Source organism: Protopterus annectens, chromosome 10.part0 (assembly GCF_019279795.1).
Source record: "Protopterus annectens isolate FY-2018-M chromosome 10.part0, PAN1.0, whole genome shotgun sequence".
In the NCBI taxonomy this organism is placed as follows: domain Eukaryota; kingdom Metazoa; phylum Chordata; order Ceratodontiformes; family Protopteridae; genus Protopterus; species Protopterus annectens.
Window position 1 is genome coordinate 478,435,951 of NC_056744.1, and position 15,820 is coordinate 478,451,770.

At 42.2% G+C, this 15,820-nt stretch overlaps 1 protein-coding gene across 1 annotated transcript in view; it reads right to left on the reverse strand.

The window, feature by feature from the left end:
• The window catches only part of EBNA1BP2 (EBNA1 binding protein 2), a 352,840-nt gene that overhangs the window by 146,259 nt on the left and 190,761 nt on the right, over window positions 1-15,820 (reverse strand). The window lies entirely within an intron of this gene.

Sequence of the window (15,820 nt, forward strand, 5' to 3'; positions counted from 1 at the left end):
TGCAGCAGACACCATTACATCAGTTTTTCTTGCCCCAGATGTCAGGTACCCCACTAATGGGAAGCAATATACCTCCAACAGAAAAGAAAATACACCAAAAAGCTTTTAGAGCATAGCAAGTGAGAGTAGAGGTAGAAAAAGGGGCTGGAAGAAGGGTAACCAGGACTGCAACAGTGAATACATTCGAACATCTACATTTATGGTAAGTGTACACAACTGTACTATGTTCTTCGTGTTTCACTGTTGCAGTCATTACATTTGGGTAGATTCCCTAAGCTAAGGTTGGGAGGAGGAATCTAAATAAAATTAGGACCAGCTATAAGGCCCTGCAAGACTACAGTGGCAAAACCAGCCCTGGATTTAGAGAAAATTGGCAAATGGTAATGCTTGGTGAAAGTATGTACAGAACTCCAGGTAGCAGCTTCTAAGATGTCCCTAGTAGGGACTCCCTTGAGAAAGGCTATAGAGGTGGATGCAGCCCTGGTTGAAAGGGGTCTGATGCCCTGTGGGACAGGTTTTCCATGGTGCTTATAGCAGAAATGAATGCAGTGGCCTATCCATTTTGAAATTGTTTGTTTTGAAATAGCTTTCCCCTCTGTCCCTGCAGCAAATGCCACTAGTAGTTGTTCAAATTTCCTTTGAGGTTTAGTCCTGTCCAAGTAGAATCTAAGCTGTCTGTGCACATCTACAGAGTGCAGTATCCGTTCCCATTTGTTCTGTGGGTTAAGAAAAAAGGTAGGCAAATGAATGGACTGATTAAGAGCCACACTGGATACCACCTTGGGCATGAAGGAGGGAGTGGTTCTGAGGGACACTCTGTCCACATGAAAGATGATGAAAGGTTCCACTGCCATAAAGGCCTGTAATTCAGATACCCTTCTTGCAGAAGTGATTGCCAAAAGGAAGCTGTTTTCCAGGAAAGAAATTTTAAATCTGCATTAGCAGCTGGCTCGAAGGGAGGTAGAGTGAGTTTCTCCAAGACAAAGTTATGATCTCAGGCTGGAGTTGGAGCTCTCCTGGGTGGCCTTAGATTTTTGGCCCCTCTGAGGAACTGCTTGAGCAGTGGGTGAGAGAAGAGGGGAGGCTCTGTGCTATAATGAGCTGAAATGACTGAGGCATGAATTTTGATGGAGAAAAAAGACAAGCCCCTTATGAAGCATCTCAGTTAAGTATTGTAGAATCTGAGGTAAACTGGGCACTGCTGCATTCATTCCTTGAGATTGGTTCCAAGCACAGAATCTTTTCCATTTTGCAGCATATGATTTTCTAGTACTAGGCGTCCTTGCCTCTAAAATGATATCCATCACGGATTTACTGAAGGATGGTAAAGGATAGATTAGCGAATTGGCCAGGCTGCTAGGTTCAGGGTTTGCAGCGGAGGGTGCAGAATCATTTTCTCCTGCTGAGACAATGGGGAAGGAGTCTGAGGCAGGTGCCATGGAGCAAAGCATGACAAACTGCACAAGAGTGGGTACCAGTGTTGGCGAGGCCAGTCTGGTGCAATTAAAATCGTCCTTGGCTTGTCCTGTTTGATCTTTAGTAGTACCTTGGAGAGCAGTGGCAGAGGAGGAGAGGCATAAACTGATAGGTTTTTCCAGCTGAAGGCTAGAGCATCCACTTTCCAAGCTTGCTTGTGGGGAATTGTTGTGCAAAATTTGGCCAGTTGATGGTTCTGGGGGGAGGCAAACAGGTCTATATCTGGACTCCCCCATTTACTTGTCAACATGTTGAAAATCCTTGGCTCCAGTTTTCATTCGTGTGGGTCCATGAGGTTTCTGCTTAGTCCATCTGCCAGTGTACTTAGTTTTCCTGGCAGGAATTGAGCTTGCAGATTCACTTGGTAGCTCAAGGCTGTGCTCCCACAATGCCATGGCTAGTCTGTAGTGGGGGTAATAATGTGTACCCCCCTGCTTGTTTATGTACCACATGACAGCGGTGTTGTCTGTCTTTAACATAAGTTGTCCTGGATTAATGTGGTCATTGAAGACTGTCAGGGCATTCTGTACAGCTAACATTTCCTTTTGATTTATGTGCAGGTGCATTTGATTTGGGTTCCATTTGCCCTGAATGAGCTTCCCTGCCAGATGAGCCCCCCATGCATAGTCTGATGCGTCACTTAAGATTTGTTTGGCAGGGAGTAATGTGAATGGTAGTCCCCTGTTTTGGTGGCAGGCCTCTGCCCACCAAAGGAATGCTTGGCATAGGCAAGGTATGATAGGAATCCTTGCTTCCAGATCCTGTGAATGTTGACACCATAGGCTTTTGAGATACCATTGTATTTTCCTCATATGCAGCCTTGCATATGGAATTAGAAGAATGCAGGAGGCCATGAATCCCAAGGTTTGCAGTATTTGCCTTGCAGATAACTGGATTTTTGTGGCCACTTGTTTGAAGTACGTTGTCAAATGAATCCATTTCTCTGGCATGAGGAAAGCCATCTGGGAAGTTGTATTCAAGCTTGCTCCCAGGAATATAATTTGCTGACAGGGTACCAAGTGGGATTTCTTTTCATTTATGGTGAACCCCAGACAAGTCAGTACCATTTGAACAAAGGCCAGATGATTGAAGAGAATGTCCTTGCTTTCTGCCTGAATTAGACAATCATACAGGTATGGATATATTTGAATATATCTTTGCCTGCAAAATAGGCATTTTGTGAATACCCTGGGCTCAGTAGATAAGCCAAAGGGCAGTGCAGAGAACTGATAGTGCATGTAGCCTGCTTTGAAGCATAGGTATCTTCTGCAAGACCCCCCCCCCCCCGTAGGGATGTGCAAATATGCTTCCTTTAAGTCCAGTGTTGCCAACCATGCATTCTTGCCTGGCATAGGAAGCAGCTGGTGAAGAGTCAGCATTTTGAATTTTGGAATCACCAGAAAGGTGTTTAGAATGGAAAGGTCCAGGATAGGACACCATGTATTGCCTTTTCTGGGTACCAGGAAAAGTCTCGAATAGAAACCTTGCCCCTTTTCCTCTTCTGGTACCAACTGAATAGCCCCATGTTCAAGAGAAAGAGTACCTGATTTTGGGCCTCTGCCTACTGATTTGGGGGTAGATCTGGCCACCCGCTTGGTGTTGGTAACGTGTGGAAATGAAATCTGTATCCTTGGGACACCATATTTAGAACCCATTTGTCCTGGGTAATGAGTTCCCAGTTTTTGGCCTGCAGACCAATCTTTCCGCCTAAAGGAGCATTCAGTTGGGAAGTGCTTGGAAGTCTTAAAAGCAAGTCATTGAGACGGTTTTCCATGGGGAGTGGGTCTTGCTGCTCCCAGGTTTGGGTGCGGAACCCCCCCCCCCACTGCCTAGTCTTGTGTGTCCCTTGGGATTGAAACCTGGGGTTTCTGCTTGTGTCTGGGTTTGGCTTGAGAAGACCTGGAAGGGGCTGGAAAGGAACAATTTTTAGAGGGCTAGTGCCTACTAAATCTAGGAGGCTGAACTTGTAAGAAATATTTTAACAGTTTCCATAGATTTAGCTTTATCTTCCATCTTTTTAAGAACTTCCTCAGCCTTGTTGCCAAACAGGCGGTCTTGATTTAAGGGAGCATCCAACAATTTAGCTTTAACATGATCAGGCAAACCTAGCTCCTTAAGCTAAGCATGCCTTCTGAGCACAGACCCAGTAACAGCAGTCCTGCAAGAGGCCTCCAATGAATCAAATCCACATTACAAAGTATATTTTCCAACATGTTCAGCAGAATGCATTAAATCCTGTAACTCTATTTTTAGCACAGTCAGGCATTAAAATAATTTTCTGTTTAAGCAATCCAATAACATGTTGTTGATATTTTAACATATGAAACTGGCAGTTTAAAGCCCTAATGGCCAAGGCTGCATAAGTATAAACTTTCTTACCCCATCTATCCAGTGCCCCATCTATCCAGTGCCCTGGAGTCTCTATCAGAGGGTGTAGATTTTTAGCAGTAGAAGCTTTAATGCCCTCGAGTCCCTATGAAACTGTCTCTGGATCCGCAATAGGATTTTTAAAAAAGAACTTGTGAGAATCAGGAACTCATCTGTCAGGTTTTCTGGGAGCAGGAGGCAAAGAATCAGGGGCCAAACTAGATTCTAAAAAGGCATCAACAATGTCTAGTACAGGAGGTATAGCTAAAAGGTCTATGCGGAGGCAGGAGTAAGAAATCCCTAAGCCCTTTTTTAGAATCAGAAAAATCCTGGCTTTCCCAGTGGAAATGCTCCCTTAGAGTATGTAAGGTTTCACCAAAAGAAAAGTCCTCTGGAGGGGAAGCAGAGGGAATAGAGTCCTCTGCATCAGAATCTGCAGAAGTAGATAAGGGCAAATCCAGATCACCAGAAGAATCAGATAAATCTAAATCCTGTTCAGAAGATTCATAAACAACTTCAGTCCTAGGTCTCTTAGAAGGGGGAGGTTGGCTTTCCCTGATTAGAGTTATAAGATCTTCAGCCATTCTTATCATTTGTTTTTTTAGGCATAAAGGCCTGAGCATGCATCCTGGGCGTTGGTTTCTTAGGCATGGTTCGAGATTTCGGCCTAAATGAAGAAGGAGGTATCTGTTTAATATGCAAGTCCGTAGGCCAGAATACACCCTCAGAAGCCGGTGCCTGCACAGTGGTTCCGGACCCATCCAAGGTAGAGACATCCGCAGGTTCCACAACTGAAGCATCTTGTGGCATACCGGACTCTGAATGGGTCTCAGGAGAGGCCTGCGAGTCAGAAGTAGTGGGTAATCAGGGGCTGTGAAAGCGCTTCACTGAGTACCGGCGAACTAGCAACTGGCTTAGAAGAAGCGTCATCGGCAGCTTTGGATCTCGACGGCCTGTCTCTGTCTTTATCTTTGCGTTTTTTTTGGAATCCCGGTAGTCGGAAGGCTAACCGACGACATTTCTGGATAATTAAACCGAGAACCGAAATATTTAGAAGCGAAAATATACCGACGGATAGTGCGCTTATTAAATAAAGCACAAAACCAACAGCAAGGCACGTTGTGGTCAGGGTCTAGGCAAGGAATACAGTATGAATGAAAATCCTTGTGAGGTATTTGCTTTCCACAAGTAATGCAATTATTAACTTTTACTGACATCGGTAAGGAGCAAGAAAAAGTTTCCCCAACGGGGTACTTAGCTTTAGCTGAAGACTTTGGTTCTGAAACTCGAAAACGAAAATTTCAGGAGTCGGTCGACCGGCATTTGCGAACTGCGTCTGCTTCAGCCACCGCACGGCAAGAAAGACTGATGTAATGGAGTCGGCTGCACATTTTATACCCCTGATGTCAAGGAAGAAGGGACAGCAACTGACGCAAGACCCAAGACTTTGTTAATCAGTCCGACTGAGGGCTACTGCAAAGCAGACAACCCAAATGTAATGACTGCAACAGTGAAACACGAAGAACATCAGGAGGCAGACAAACTATTTTACTACAATAAAATGCACCCTGAAGAATGAAAGTTTAAAAGTGACTGAAATTATTAAGATGCATTCAAAACCTGGGGGCTGCTTTTGTGAAGCGGTACTTACTCCAAGCCAAGGCTAATTTTACTTTTACCTAGCAAAGCAGAATATGGCTAAAATGGCTAGATCTGTATTAGTGTCACAAAGCAGAAATAAAAATGGTAAGATTTGACATGTGGATCTAGATGTTGATGTAGCCATTTTAGACAAAATCTGTGACAACAGCTAAAAATGAAAAAAAAAAAAAAAAGACACCAGGTTTGGATTATTAGCATAAGTGCTAAGGCTTTCTGAATAGCACCCCATCTGATGAAGGAACTGACCTACTAAAAATAGCCTTCTAAACATCAGTTTTCTATGCGGTTAAAAGTGGAGATTCCACATTTTCTAGACATCACAAAACAGACTCCAAGGCCACTACACCTTTGGGAAGGGATGTTTCTCCCACTATAGTGGTTTAATATTAACAGTAACCCCCACCCGCTCACTACATACACACTCAAAGACACCTGTACATTCACGGACATATGCATGCATGCCTGTAAGGTCACCTACTTATGCACATGCCCACGCCCACACACACGCCCCCCAGACACACCCACACACCCACAGAGACACACCTGCAGAGTCATGGTCACATGCGCATACACACACAAGAAAGCACCACTTTTAGCTCTCCATCAGTTTTTAAAATACAACACAGAATTTATCTACTAGAAAAAAAAACAGATGACATTTCAGTACCTAGGAGACTTGAAAGTTGTGTGTTATGAACTGCAGAAGCGGGCATAAAATGCTTAGACCATGAGGGGGATATCTGTCTAATATATCAGCGCACACAAGCATACTATGCTATCACAATGCAAACCATTCGAGAGGTTCATATGTTGGTATTAGGCTATCAGCACTAGGACCTATACAAGCCTAGCCATAACAATTCCCTGGCTATTTCTTCCCACACTATTTACTTCCCTGGATCCCTGTCTAGCAGGGTGACTGACGTGATCCCCGGGGTGAATTTCCTTTCTCCCATCCAATCGTCAATACCTAGAAAAACAAATGTCCATTAGGGAATAAAACAGGACCTACTGAAAAAAAGTCCTGCCCAAAATACAATCAAATGCAGCTCTTCAATGCAGAAGCATTTTCCACTGCACATCACAGGCAATAAATTTCAATAGCTTAACTCTCTTCTTTAGCTCACGACAAAACAGTAGTGTACTAATGGCTTTGCTTTTGGTCTCTTCTTGTTCCATAAATTTGACAACAGGAAATAGTGAAATTATCTGTATACAAAGGTGTACAAACCTTTATTTTTCTTCAACTCACTCACTCTAGGTATGTTAAGCACACTAACACTCTAGTAATCAACTTCCCTCAGCATGCCCCAAATGAAGACAATTCTGTATGATGGTAAGGGCTTTGATCAAGACAGGTCAATATTTCTAAGATTCGTCCACTTCCTAGGGCACCCAAACTAAAATGGTACTTTAAATTAAAGGTATTATTTTACTTTCTGTATTAATGTTTTGGGGGTACAAGACCATTTCAGTGTCAGCTCCCAAGTGCACCTTAACAGCTCAGTCGCACAAAAGTCATTAACACAATACTCAATGTATTCAGAAAAAAGTACAATTAAATAAATGCAGCAAAAGTGTGTGAAATGCAAACAGTGGGCTGTTACATGTACAGTATTTGGTAAATTAAATACATCTCCTTAGCCTAGTTACAGATAATGCCATAAATATATTCATTTACTACTACAGTAAAAAGAATGGGAAAAATGAAAACAGTGGAAAACTGCAAAATACATCACAGATAGGGCTAATAGTTCTTGACAGCATTTACTTTTAGACAGACAAGGAAAAGTGATAAACATATAGGCAAGTTTTATTAAAGCTTTTCATGTAGAAATATGCTGTATACATGTTCACTCAAAATTAAAAAAAAAGGGAGGGGGGGCAGAAAAAGCAGCACAGCAGATCACAACATATAGTAGCATTAACTTATGCAGAAAGCTTCCAAAGACAAAAGTGTCTTATGCCTGCACAGTTCTTTTAATGCGTTTTCACCAGATCAGAGTGCACTCCACTACCAAGTGTTTTGTTAATGTGGCAAATGGAACATGCAAGCCCCGTTTCACTGCACTAAATTCCAGTTGTACCATAGGCAGTACAGCTTGACCTGCTTATAGGTTCATAGGTAGGTACTAGGCTATTGGCCCTAGGGCCTATATAAGCTAGCCAAAAGGTACTCTGTCTTTCGCCACCCGAGCAAATTATTTTCCTGTACCACTGTCGAGTAGAGCCACAGAAGTGTTCCCGGGGTGAATTTCCTATCTCCCATCCAATCATCAAGATTTTTCTTGAAGAGTGCTAATGAGGAGCAAACAAATGTTTGTCTTTTCGGCTTTTCCCGGTTAGGGGTCGCCACAGCGGAACTCCGGTCCGCTAATGATTGGCAGTAGATTTTTTATGGTGCCGAGTTGCCAGCCCGACGCCTAACCTTCAGTGAAGGCACGCACATTCACGCCTGTCTTTCGGAGGCCACTCGACCGCGGGGGAGGACATGCAGACTCCACACAGAAGGCACTCCAGCCATGAATCGAATAGGAGAACCTCTTGCTGTGAGGCAACAACACTACCGCTGTACCACCGCGGTAACTTAACAGATACCAGGCATCTGATATAGCAGGCATTTTGCTCTTTATCTCTAGAAGTAACTTCCTGTTGCAGAAAGCAAATATAAAAACAGACTGTACTTTTTTTTTTACAGACGTCATTAATGGTGTCACAAAAAAGAACTCTCCATCACTTGGAGGTAAAAACTGCTTTATTGTGAGCGCTTTCGGCTCGGACCTTTCCAAGCCTTCTTCAGACAAAAAACAGTAAAAAATGTCAAACACCATTTAAATACATTAATCAATTAAACATCAATTAATGTTTAAAGTGGAATGCCTTAAAACTAGTTTACTTGACTTAGTAATATGTCATAAAACACATTACCTATTAAAAACACAAATTCGAAAAATTATTACATACTAATATTGGAATTGTCTTGTCTTAATAAATTATTATAATAATAAATTAAATACATTAAGAATAAAAATTATGCATAATATGCAAATTCATCTTCTATTAAGGGACAATAAATTCCCAAAAAAAACATTTTAAATTTTTAAAAAAAACTTTTGTTGGGGGGAAATTCCAAAAGGAACCCCCCATCTTTTTTTTTTCAGGGTTTTCCCCTGGGAAAAAGCCAAAAGGAAAAAAGGGGCAAAAGAAAAAAATCAGGGGCCAAACTAGATTCTAAAAAGGCATCAACAATGTCTAGTACAGGAGGTATAGCTAAAAGGTCTATCGGAGGCAGGAGTAAGAAATCCTAAGCCCTTTTTTAGAATCAGAAAAATCCTGGCTTTCCCAGTGGAAATGCTCCCTTAGAGTATGTAAGGTTTCACCAAAAGAAAAGTCCTCTGGAGGGGAAGCAGAGGAATAGAGTCCTCTGCATCAGAATCTGCAGAAGTAGATAAGGGCAAATCCAGATCACCAGAAGAATCAGAAAAATCCAAATCCTGTTCAGAAGATTCATAAACAACTTCAGTCCTAGGTCTCTTAGAAGGGGGAGGTTGGCTTTCCCTGATTAGAGTTATAAGATCTTCAGCCATTCTTATCATTTGTTTTTAGGCATAAAGGCCTGAGCATGCATCCTGGGCGTTGGTTTCTTAGGCATGGTTGAGATTTCGGCCTAAATGAAGAAGGAGGTATCTGTTTAATATGCAAGTCCGTAGGCCAGAATACACCCTCAGAAGCGGTGCCTGCACAGTGGTTCCAGACCCATCCAAGGTAGAGACATCCGCAGGTTCCACAACTGAAGCATCTTGTGGCATACGGACTCTGAATGGGTCTCAGGAGAGGCCTGCGAGTCAGAAGTAGTGGGTAATCAGGGGCTGTGAAAGCGCTTCACTGAGTACCCGGCGAACTAACAACTGGCTTAGAAGCGTCATCGGCAGCTTTGGATCTCGGCCCCTGTCTCTGTCTTTATCTTTCGTTTTGGAATCCCGGTAGTCGGAAGGCTAACCGACGACATTTCTGGATAATTAAACCGAGAACCGAAATATTTAGAAACGAAAATATACCGACGGATAGTGCGCTTATTAAATAAAGCACAAAACCAACAGCAAGGCACGTTGTGGTCAGGGTCTAGGCAAGGAATACAGTACGAATGAAAATCCTTGTGAGGTATTTGCTTTCCACAAGTAATGCAATTATTAACTTTTACTGACATCGGTAAGGAGCAAGAAAAAGTTTCCCCAACGGGGTACTTAGCTTTAGCTGAAGACTTTGGTTCTGAAACTCGAAAACGAAAATTTCAGGAGTCGGTCGACCGGCATTTGCGAACTGCGTCTGCTTCAGCCACATACGGCAAGAAAGACTGATGTAATGGAGTCGGCTGCATTTTATACCCTGATGTCAAGGAAGAAGGGACAGCAACTGACGCAGACCCAAGACTTTGTTAATCAGTCCGACTGAGGGCTACTGCAAAACAGACAACCCAAATGTAATGACTGCAACAGTGAAACACGAAGAACATCAGGAGGCAGACAAACTATTTTACTACAATAAAATGCACCCTGAAGAATGAAAGTTTAAAAGTGACTGAAATTATTAAGATGCATTCAAAACCTGGGGCTGCTTTTGTGAGCGGTACTTACTCCAAGCCAAGGCTAATTTTACTTTTACCTAGCAAAGCAGAATATGGCTAAAATGGCTAGATCTGTATTAGTGTCACAAAGCAGAAATAAAAATGGTAAGATTTGACATGTGGATCTAGATGTTGATGTAGCCATTTTAGACAAAATCTGTGACAACAGCTAAAAATGAAAAAAAAAAAAAAAAGACACCAGGTTTGGATTATTAGCATAAGTGCTAAGGCTTTCTGAATAGCACCCCATCTGATGAAGGAACTGACCTACTAAAAATAGCCTTCTAAACATCAGTTTTCTATGCGGTTAAAAGTGGAGATTCCACATTTTCTAGACATCACAAAACAGACTCCAAGGCCACTACACCTTTGGGAAGGGATGTTTCTCCCACTATAGTGGTTTAATATTAACAGTAACCCCCACCCGCTCACTACATACACACTCAAAGACACCTGTACATTCACGGACATATGCATGCATGCCTGTAAGGTCACCTACTTATGCACATGCCCACACCCACACACACGCCCACGCCCCCCCAGACACACCCACACACCCACAGACACACCCACAGACACACCCACACACCCACAGAGACACACCTGCAGAGTCATGGTCACATGCGCATACACACACAAAAAAAGCACCACTTTTAGCTCTCCATCAGTTTTTAAAATACAACACAGAATTTATCTACTAGAAAAAAAAACAGATGACATTTCAGTACCTAGGAGACTTGAAAGTTGTGTGTTATGAACTGCAGAAGCGGGCATAAAATGCTTAGACCATGAGGGGGATATCTGTCTAATATATCAGCGCACACAAGCATACTATGCTATCACAATGCAAACCATTCGAGAGGTTCATATGTTGGTATTAGGCTATCAGCACTAGGACCTATACAAGCCTAGCCATAACAATTCCTGGCTATTTCTTCCCACACTATTTACTTCCCTGGATCCCTGTCTAGCAGGGTGACTGGTGATCCCGGGTGAATTTCCTTTCTCCCATCCAATCGTCAATACCTAGAAAAACAAATGTCCATTAGGGAATAAAACAGGACCTACTGAAAAAGTCCTGCCCAAAATACAATCAAATGCAGCTCTTCAATGCAGAAGCATTTTCCACTGCACATCACAGGCAATAAATTTCAATAGCTTAACACTCTTCTTTAGCTCCGACAAAACAGTAGTGTACTAATGGCTTTGCTTTTGGTCTCTTCTTGTTCCATAAATTTGACAACAGGAAATAGTGAAATTATCTGTATACAAAGGTGTACAAACCTTTATTTTTCTTCAACTCACTCACTCTAGGTATGTTAAGCACACTAACACTCTAGTAATCAACTTCCCTCAGCATGCCCCAAATGAAGACAATTCTGTATGATGGTAAGGGCTTTGATCAAGACAGGTCAATATTTCTAAGATTAGTCCACTTCCTAGGGCACCCAAACTAAAATGGTACTTTAAATTAAAGGTATTATTTTACTTTCTGTATTAATGTTTTGGGGGTACAAGACCATTTCAGTGTCAGCTCCCAAGTGCACCTTAACAGCTCAGTCGCACAAAAGTCATTAACACAATACTCAATGTATTCAGAAAAAAGTACAATTAAATAAATGCAGCAAAAGTGTGTGAAATGCAAACAGTGGGCTGTTACATGTACAGTATTTGGTAAATTAAATACATCTCCTTAGCCTAGTTACAGATAATGCCATAAATATATTCATTTACTACTACAGTAAAAAGAATGGGAAAAATGAAAACAGTGGAAAACTGCAAAATACATCACAGATAGGGCTAATAGTTCTTGACAGCATTTACTTTTAGACAGACAAGGAAAAGTGATAAACATATAGGCAAGTTTTATTAAAGCTTTTCATGTAGAAATATGCTGTATACATGTTCACTCAAAATTAAAAAAAAAGGGAGGGGGGGCAGAAAAAGCAGCACAGCAGATCACAACATATAGTAGCATTAACTTATGCAGAAAGCTTCCAAAGACAAAAGTGTCTTATGCCTGCACAGTTCTTTTAATGCATTTTCACCAGATCAGAGTGCACTCCACTACCAAGTGTTTTGTTAATGTGGCAAATGGAACATGCAAGCCCCGTTTCACTGCACTAAATTCCAGTTGTACCATAGGCAGTACAGCTTGACCTGCTTATAGGTTCATAGGTAGGTACTAGGCTATTGGCCCTAGGGCCTATATAAGCTAGCCAAAAGGTACTCTGTCTTTCGCCACCCGAGCAAATTATTTTCCTGTACCACTGTCGAGTAGAGCCACAGAAGTGTTCCCCGGGGTGAATTTCCTATCTCCCATCCAATCATCAAGATTTTTCTTGAAGAGTGCTAATGAGGAGCAAACAAATGTTTGTCTTTTCGGCTTTTTCGGTTAGGGAGTGCCACAGCGGAACTCGTCCGCTAATGATTGGCAGTAGATTTTTATGGTGCGAGTTGCCAGCCCGGCCTAACCTTCAGTGAAGGCACGCACATTCACGCCTGTCTTTCGGAGGCCACTCGACCGCGGGGGAGGACATGCAGACTCCACACAGAAGGCACTCCAGCCATGAATCGAATAGGAGAACCTCTTGCTGTGAGGCAACAACACTACCGCTGTACCACCGCGGTAACTTAACAGATACCAGGCATCTGATATAGCAGGCATTTTGCTCTTTATCTCTAGAAGTAACTTCCTGTTGCAGAAAGCAAATATAAAAACAGACTGTACTTTTTTTTTTACAGACGTCATTAATGGTGTCACAAAAAAGAACTCTCCATCACTTCTCGGACACATTTAATAAAGTGAATTGCTTTAGACTTCTTCAGAACAAATCTGCACAAGTAAATGAATACTTAAATATTACACTATCACATGATGTTACATGCACCAATGAAAACATTACTTCAAAATGTTCTGCTTACTTTTAAAATACTACTGATGGAAATAGAAACTACAGTTGTACAAGATCTACTACTCACTGTTGCAGTATTCTTTACAAATGGGATAGCCTGCCAAGGATAGCACATCAAAGCTTTAGCGTCTCCTGGATCTGTATGTCAGACATATGTTCTACATCTGAGCCATAGGGTACATAAGTGACATGTGAGCACCTAATCCTCAGAAGTAAACTACCCCAGAAGAACCAGAGCAACCCAACAGAAGTAAGGACTTGCATCAGAAAGGGAGAAAAAGAAGGACCCCTCAAGCAGCAGGAAAAAACACAGAATATTGAAAAAGAGAATTAGGTACTCACCATTACTATGCATCTGTACCTCAAGCTCTTCCCCTTAACCATAATCCTCCTCAGCAACAGCATTACTTCAGATAGAGTTTATCCACCCTCCCTTCACTAAATACTGTGTGTACAAATGGCTATGATACAGAAAAATTATATAATATGTTAGAAAATAACTATATAGATAGGAGGAACAATTACAGAATAGCTGGAGCTCATCAATCAGTCAAGCAAGATGCTTAGTTTTCAGGACAAAATGCGAGACTAGAAATACAGGAAATAATTGTGAAATAGGAAGGTGATGGAGGGAGGGAGGGAAGCAAGCTGAAGAAGGACGAGAACAGGCAACACAGATGCACAGTTACAGTGAGTACACAACTTTCATATTTGATGCCTTTTTCATCCATCAGCTAGAGGAACCCATGTTGGTCCTCAAGGAAGGATATTCCAGAGCACAGTGGAGCCAAACACAGCTCTGTTCCTAGATACGATGTCCAATTTGTAGTGAGCAGCAAAGGTATGTGAATGGACCAAGTAGTAGCTCCACACATAATCTGCAGAATCCCTAGACCAAAAGGCAAAAGATGTGGCCACCAATCTGGTGCAGTGAGCATTAGGAGGTCTGGGAAGTATCAATACATTTTTGTTGTATACAGAAGAAATACAATTTGTAAGCCAGTTTGCTTTGAGACAGGTTTCCCTAGTTTGGCTTTGGAAAAGGAAATAAATAGTTTGCCTGATTTTCTGAATGTTCTGAGGATATAGTATCAAAGTTGCCTTTTCTTTTATTGGAAAATTTTGGAAAGAAAATTAAAGGTTGACCGTTCAGTTCACAGCTGTTTCTGAAGTCACCTTAGGTACAAAGGAAGGATTTGTGCGGAGACAGACACTGTCCTTATGAAAAATTAGATATGTTAGTTTAGATGAGAGGGCCTGGAGTTCTGATACTGTCTGGCTGAAGGGAGTGCAACCAGAAAAATGGTTTTCCATGACAACAATTTTAAATCTACCTTGACCACTAGGTCAAAAGGAGGCGAGTCAAGGCTTGTAAGAGAATATTCAGATCCCATGCTAGAGTAGGATCTTTAATTGGGGGGGGGGTCGAAGTAAGACGGTACCTTTAAGAATGGCCTCAACTGGATTGTGTAAAGCCTAAGAAGACTGGTTAAGCCCTATATGAAAATATGTGATAGCTGCAAGCTGAATCTTTACAGCTAAATTAACTGGCACCATTGTTAAAAATAGAAGCAAGGAAATCTGGAAGAGCTGAAATGGGTGCTGAAAAAGGATCTCTCTGTCTCTGTGCCACCCACAGGGAGAATCTTTTCCATTTACTCTTATACATCTTTCTAGAAGAATCTTTCTGAAAAGATACAATGATGGCTCTAACTGGGTATGAAAACCCGGACTGTCTGGCCATCACTGGAAGTGGAGAGGCCATGATGTCAGTTTCAGGGCCAGAATGTCTATACGTTTCATTCCTTATGCGTGAGTGAGAAGATCCTGGGTCAAATCAAACACCCGAGGGGGGGGGGGGTGTACAAGATAAGGTCACAGAAAGTGGATACTTTGAGCCCAGAAAAGGAGCAATAAGGATTACTTTGCACTTCAGGTGTGATGTTTTCTGATGCAATTTTGGGATCAGTGGAACAGGGATAAAAGTGTATAGGTGTCCGTGGGAAGGGGGGGGGCTTGGGGGCAACAGAGTCTCTTGATGACTCCCTTTCTGGTGACATCATGGTGAAGTACCTACTACATTTGGGAGTTGAGTGGGGAAGCAGAGAGATAGCAGCATGACCGACCCTCACTGACAGAAAATCATTTCAGTCACCACAGGATTAAGAAACCATTTGTGAGGTAATAATATGTTCCTCCTCAATTTGTCTACTAGAACGTTAGACTTCCCGCCTTGCCAGAAGAAAGCAGACAGAAGAGATTGTCCACTGCCATACTCTCATCACTTCTCAACAGAGGGTAGGACTCAGTTCTTCCATTTGCTGATGTACCAGACATATGACATACTGTCCTGTGCACATCTTAAGCATATCTTGAAAAGCCTGCAAAACTAATAGGTCTGCTCTCGTTTCCAGGATACTGATGTGAAGACTGGCCTCATGATTGGACCAAGTGCCTTGGATTGTCCTTTTCAAGAAATGTCCCCCCCCGGCCCCCACTCTGAATGGTATGAGTCAATGGTCACTATTGCTAAGGGAGGTGGAAGGATAAAAGGGCAGCCCTGAGAAACTTCCCTTGCGGTGATCCATCAAGAAACGTGCTCTTTGCAAATTTTCATAATATGTAGACCATTGCATTGACAGTGCTCAATGAAGTACTCTGGTATAATATCGTAATACAAAGGATTAGTTCAGATAAAGTTACTTCAGCTAGCAGATCTAGAAGACTCTCTCTCTCACTCTCTCTGATAACCTCCATGTGGAAGGAATAAAGACAA